Source organism: Bison bison, unplaced genomic scaffold (genome assembly GCF_000754665.1).
Source record: "Bison bison bison isolate TAMUID 2011002044 unplaced genomic scaffold, Bison_UMD1.0 scf7180017864162, whole genome shotgun sequence".
Taxonomy (NCBI): domain Eukaryota; kingdom Metazoa; phylum Chordata; class Mammalia; order Artiodactyla; family Bovidae; genus Bison; species Bison bison.
Window position 1 is genome coordinate 746,261 of NW_011494734.1, and position 6,452 is coordinate 752,712.

General features: G+C 39.0%; 1 pseudogene; it reads left to right on the plus strand.

The window, feature by feature from the left end:
• Positions 1-2,573: 2,573 nt before the first annotated feature.
• LOC104989690 lies at positions 2,574-3,767 on the plus strand (annotated as a pseudogene).
• Positions 3,768-6,452: the final 2,685 nt, after the last annotated feature.

A 6,452-nucleotide genomic window follows, 5' to 3' on the forward strand; every position in this document is an offset into this window, starting at 1 on the left:
GTCCAACTCTCACATCCATGCATAACTACTGGAAAAACCATAGCCTTGACTAGACAGACCTTTGTTGGCAAAGTAATGTCTCTGCTTTTTAATATGCTGTCTAGGTTGGTCATAAATTTCCTTCCAAGGAGTAAGCGTCTTTTAATTTCATGGCTGCAGACACCATCCGAGGTGATTTTGGAGCCCAGAAAAATAAAGTCAGCCACTGTTTCCCCATCTATTTGCCATGAAGTGATGGGACCGGATGCCATGATCTTAGTTTTCTGAATGCTGAGCTTTAAACCAACTTTTTCACTCTCCTCTTTCACTTTCATCAAGAGGGTCTTTAGTTCCTCTTCACTTTCTGCCATAAGGGTAGTGTCATCTGTATATCTGAGGTTATTGAGATTTCTTCCAGCAATCTTGATTCCAGCTTGTGCTTCTTCCAGCCCAGCGTTTCTCATGATGTACTCTGCATATAAGTTAAATAAGCAAGGTGACAATATACAACCTTGACGTACTCCTTTTCCTGTTTGGAACCAGTCTGTTGTTTCATGTCCAGTTCTAACTGTTGCTTCCTGACCTGCATACAGGTTTCTCAAGAGGCAGGTCAGGTGGTCTGGTATTCCCATCTCTTTCAGAATTTTCCACAGTTTATTATGATTCACATAGTCAAAGGCTTTGGCATAGTCAATAAAGCAGAAATAGATGTTTTTCTGGAACTCTCTTACTTTTTCGATGATCCAGTGGATGTTGGCAATTTGATCTCTGGTTTCTCTGCCTTTTCTAAAACCAGCTTGAACATCTGGAATTTCATGGTTCATGTATTGCTGAAGCCTGGCTTGGAGAATTTTAAGCATTACTTTACTAGCATGTAAGATGAGTGCAATTGTACGGTAGTTTGAGCATTCTTTGACATTGCCTTTTTTTGGGATTGGAATGAAAACGGACCTTTTCCAGTCCTGTGGCCACCGCTGAGTTTTCCAAATTTGCTGGCATATTGAGTGCCATTAATTTGGATGGAGAACAGAGCAGGAGGAGGAGGAGGAATGGTTTTCAGTGAAAGTGTACTTCTGTTTCATCTCATCAGAGTTTGAGGAGCATGTGAGATGTCTAGCATTGTAGAAATACAGTGGACTATTTGATATGCATAGCTAAAAAACAAAGGTTTGGGCTGTAAATAGAATCAGAGGTCATGATTAAGTAGCTGGTGTGTACATGCTCAGTGGCATCCGACTTTTTGCAACCCCATGGGCTATAGCCCACCAAGCTCTTCTGTCCATGGGATTTCCTAGGCAAGAATACTGGAGTAGGTTGCCACTTCCTTCTCCAGGGGATCTTCCCGACCCAGGGATTGAACCTGCATCTCCTGCATAGGTAGGTAGATTCTTTACCACTGAGCCACCTCAGAAGCCCAAGCAGTTGGTAGCTAAAGCCTTTCTAAGCATGTGTGAGTGCCAGGAAGAACTGAGGAATTAAAGAGCCAAGAGCAGAGCTTTAGTTGAGAGCTAACATACAAGGTTAGTCAAACCACCAACAGATTCTAGCCTTCTCCGGTTCCTGATCTTCAGTCAGTGACCCAAGGCATAATCACTGAGATAAATTCATAAATTTAAAAACAGATTTTAGAGAATACACAAGTTTTACCTTGTATAAGTATACCTTTTACATCAAGATGAGATACACATATAAAAACTAGTGAACTAAGGACCCACATGTTTCTATCTAAATCTGTTTGTAGGCAATATGAAGCCAGCTGGGTATAAGGTAAACTGCAAACACCATTCCCCCTCCCCCTCCAAAAAAAAACTTGTTTACTGAGATCCATATTGATGAAACTTAACTAGAACCACTAATGATTGCCTCATGCTACTCAGGAAATAATGCAAGATGTCCCACTTTGGACATGGCTCTTGCACACCTCTGCAAGGTTGCTTTTTTTCTTTTTGGTAAGGGGTTTTTGGTAATTTATTTTATGTATTTATTAATTTTGGCTGCACTGGATCTTCACTGCTGCACCTGGGTTTTCTCTAGTTGCTTAATTGGGCTTCTCATTTTCGTAGCTTCTCTTGTCGTGAAGCACAGGCTCTAGGTTCTCACGGCTCAGCAGTAGTGGCCCATGCATAGGCTTAGATGCTTCATGACATGTGGTATCTTCCCAGACCAGGGATCAAACCCACATCCCCTGTACTGGCAGGTGGATTCCTAACCACTGGATCACCAGGGAGTCCCTTCTGCAAGCTTAAATCTAAAAGCAACTACAATTATATGACACAATAGCCACTAGCCAAATTAAGCAGAATTAAAATTTAAGACTCAGTTCTTCAGTCACTCTTCCCTCAGTTTAAGTGTTCAACAGTTACACACAACAGTTAGTGGCTACATTACTGAACAGTGCAGATGATAGAACATTTCCATCATCCCAGAAAGTTCTACTGGACAGGCTGCTCTAGCCAATACTTTAGCAGCATGAACTTCCTCTAGCATATCATTACTTTTAATAAGTTAAAAAGAAAAAAAAAAAAACTTAAAAGGCATTTGGAACCATTTTTTTATATAGTCCACTTCTGAAAGTTTTAGCCATAAAATTATAAACAAGGACAGCATATTCATTTTTGATGATTTTAATATTTTGGAGCATCCTTTAGCTCAGCACACCTCCTTATTGGAATTTACCAAATACAGTGACAATGTCTACAAATAGCAATGTTTGGGGACTTAAATATCCATCAAGGGGAGATTTGTTAATAACCTAATGATAGATTATGGCACATGCAGACAATATTAAGAATGAGGCAAATAAAGAAAATTTCATTCACAATAGTGTCAAAAAAATATATATATATACAAAGCTCTGGCAGCAATCATGGCAGATATCAGCCTCACGGTGCCTCTCAATGTGATCAATGAATTCTGTGGCTTCATCAGCTTCCTGGTGTCCTGGTTCCACCTGAGCATTCCCAGCTGGGGAGTTATCACCACCATTTTGGTGACCTGTTTGGTTTGCTGCTATCTCTTTTGGCTGGTTACAATTCTGGCCCAACTCAACCCTCTCTTTGGACCACAACTGAAAAATGGAACCATATGGTACCTCAAGCATCATTGCCCTTGAGAAAGAAGACCTGCACACCAGTCACTGAGATCACAAACAGAACTCTTCTACATTCAAAATCACCTCATACTCAGACCACTTTCCTTGACTTGACCGTTTTAGCCATCAGCAGCCTTGAAAAGGTTCCCACCACATTTGAAAGCCTTATTCTACATTGCAGCATTTTTTCCTGTCACCTTTCTTACACTTTGATAAAAGATGTGCCTACTTACCCTAAACTGTGCTGCCTCCATAAAATGTTTTTATAGTCTTTTGAAATACAAAGTGCTATTCTTCTGAAAAATAGCCAACAATACTCTCTCCTTGGAACCTGTGGATTTGAAGATGGCTACTGCCAGCTCATTACATGGGAATCAGAGAAATGTTTAAAAATTACAAGACAATAAAACTTCAGTGGGACAGCCAGTAGGGGAACATGTTCAGAGGGAAAAATCTGTTTCACCAGAATTATACCAAAGTATATTTTCAAAATGAATTTATTTCTGCCATTTTTTGGAGTAAATTATTTTTTCTGCTTTCTATGGGGAAAAAAAATACAGTTGACCCTTGAACAATTAGAGAGGGCTGGGGCAAGATTGAAAATCCAAATATTACTTATGGCTGGCCCTCCGTATACATGGGTACTACTGTAAAAAAGAAATCCACATGTAAGTGGACCCAAGTAGTTCAAACCTGTGTTAAGGGTAAACTGTACATAGAAATAAATTTAACAAAAGAAGTTCAAAACATATACTATGAAAACTAAAAAATACCACTGAAAGAAATTAAAGATCTAAATAAACAGATCTTGGGCTTCCCTAGTGGCTGAGTCAGTAAAGAATATGCCTACAATGCAGGAGACCTGGGTATGATCCCTGGGTCAGAAAAATCCCCTGGAGAAGGAAATGGCAACCCCCTCCAGTATTCTTGCCTGGAAAATCCCATGGATAGAGGAGCCTGACGGGCTACAGTCCATGGGGTCCGAAGAGTCAGACATGACTTCGCAACTAAACCACTACCATCAAATAAATAGAACAAAATCCCTTGTTAATGGATTGAAGATTTAATACTGTTAAGATGACAATATGCCCCAAACTGACTTACAAATTCAACCCAATGCCTATCAAAATACCAGCTGGCTTCTTTGCAGAAATTGACAAGCCATTCCTAAAATTAATATGGAAATGCAACAACCTAGAAGAGCCAAAACAATATAGAAAAGGAATAATACTGGAAAACCCATGCTTCCTGATTTCAAAACTTACAAAAAAGGTACAGGAATCAACTCTGTGGAATAGACAGTTCAGAAATAAACCCTCAGATTACAGTCAAATGATTTTTCAACAAAGGTGCCAAGACCATTCAATAAGGAAAGAAGTGTTTTTTTAAACAAATGGTCATGAGAAAATGAATATCCACATGCAAAAGAATAAACTTGGACTCCTAACACACACCATTAAAAAAAAAAAATTAACTCATAGTTGATCACAGAACCAGATATTAAGAGCTAAAACTATTTAAAACTCATAGAAAAGATGTTCATCATTAGCCATCAGAAAAACAAAAATCAAAAGCACAATGATGCCACAACTAAGAGTTCACATGCTGTAAATAAACACCCCTCACACCACAACAAAGAGCAAAGGTCCAGAGTGTCACAACTAAGACCTGGCGCAGCCAAATACACAGACCACAGCGAGACATGAGTTCACACCTACTAGGACAGCAAGTCAAAAAGACAGCAACAAGGGATGGCAAGAATGTGCAAAGATTAGAATCCTCACAGACTGTTCATAAGAAAGGAAAATGAGACAGCCATTTTGAAAAACTAGACGCAGTTTCTCAAAAGGTTGAACAGAGTTACCATATGACCCAGCAATTCTATTCTTAAATATATGTAAGAGAGGCTAAAATGTACTTCAAAAGAAAAACCTGCAGATAAATGTTGTTAGCCTCATTATTCAAAATAGTCAAAAGCAGAAACAATCTAACATCTATTAACTGATGAATGAATAAATAGAAGAAAATCGTAATATAACAGAATATTACTCAGCAATAAAAAGTAATGGAAGTACTGATAGATGATACAACATGGATGATCCTTGAAAAGATTATGGTAAATGAAAGAAACCAGTCATAAAAGATTATATTGCATGATTCCATTTATATGCAATCCCTAGGAGAGAGAGAAAGTAGGTTAGTAGCTGCTTATGGTTGAGGGGATTTGAAGAAATGGAAGTAACTACTCAAGTATACAGAATTACTCTTAAGGATGATGAAAATGTTCTGGTGATGGTTGCACAATTCTGTATGTAGACTAAAAAAGTTGTTACATGCTAAAAAAGAGGCTGTCCTCTATGTTCTACTATGGAAGATATGCCACTGATGAATACAAAGGCACAGAACATTTGTGTATGGCATGTAACGTTTGTTTTACGGATACAAAGCACGCACCTCCCGTTAACAGACTATTTCTGGTAGGAGCAACAGCAAACTGACAATAATGGCTCTCTCCAGGAAAAGGAACTCAATGACTGATGGTCAGGGAGAAGAATTAACTTTTCAAATATTCCTTAAACTCCTTTGATACCTTTTCAACTGGGTATCACACACATGCGTACCAAAATAAATTATTCATTTATAAAGACAAGAAAGAGAAAAGAGGATGCTGGGAAAGTGGGAAAGTGGTTCCAATCTCTGACCCCAACACCACTCCACCCCTCCCCAATCCTTGCTGCCTCAGGAGAATTTACTAAAGAACAACAAAGTGAACCGTCTAGGGCTAGAGAGCTAGGATAAAAGTCCAAGTCCAAACAACGCACAGTTTTCTGGTAGAAACACACCAGAAATAACACACAGTTTTCTGATAGAAAGCCTGTGGGTTAGGTGTGAAAACCAGTTTCATCACTTAAAAATCCACAAGAACTCAAGTCAGTGACTACTTCCCTGAGCCTCTAATGAAAGTCAGAGGTTTAAGATAATTAAAAGGGATGATACATAAATTCTTTGGTATGGTAACTGTGCATGTAGTAGGCAGTCAATGAAGGTTAATCCTCACGTCCAGTTCCCATCCTTCTGGTATGTGGATACCATGAACTAGTTTCCTCAGAGCTCCAGTTATGACTAATAAGGAAGTATACCCTGATGGTGATAGCAGCCATGAAATTAAATGACACTTGCTTCTTGGAAAGAAAGTTATGACCAACATAGATAGCACATTCAAAAGCAGAGACATTATTTTGCCAACAAAGGTCCGTCTAGTCAAGGCTATGGTTTTTCCAGTGGTCATGTATGGATGTGAGAGTTGGACTGTGAAGAAAGTTGAGCGCCAAAGAATTGATGCTTTTGAACTGTGGTGTTGGAGAAGACTCCTGAGAGTCCC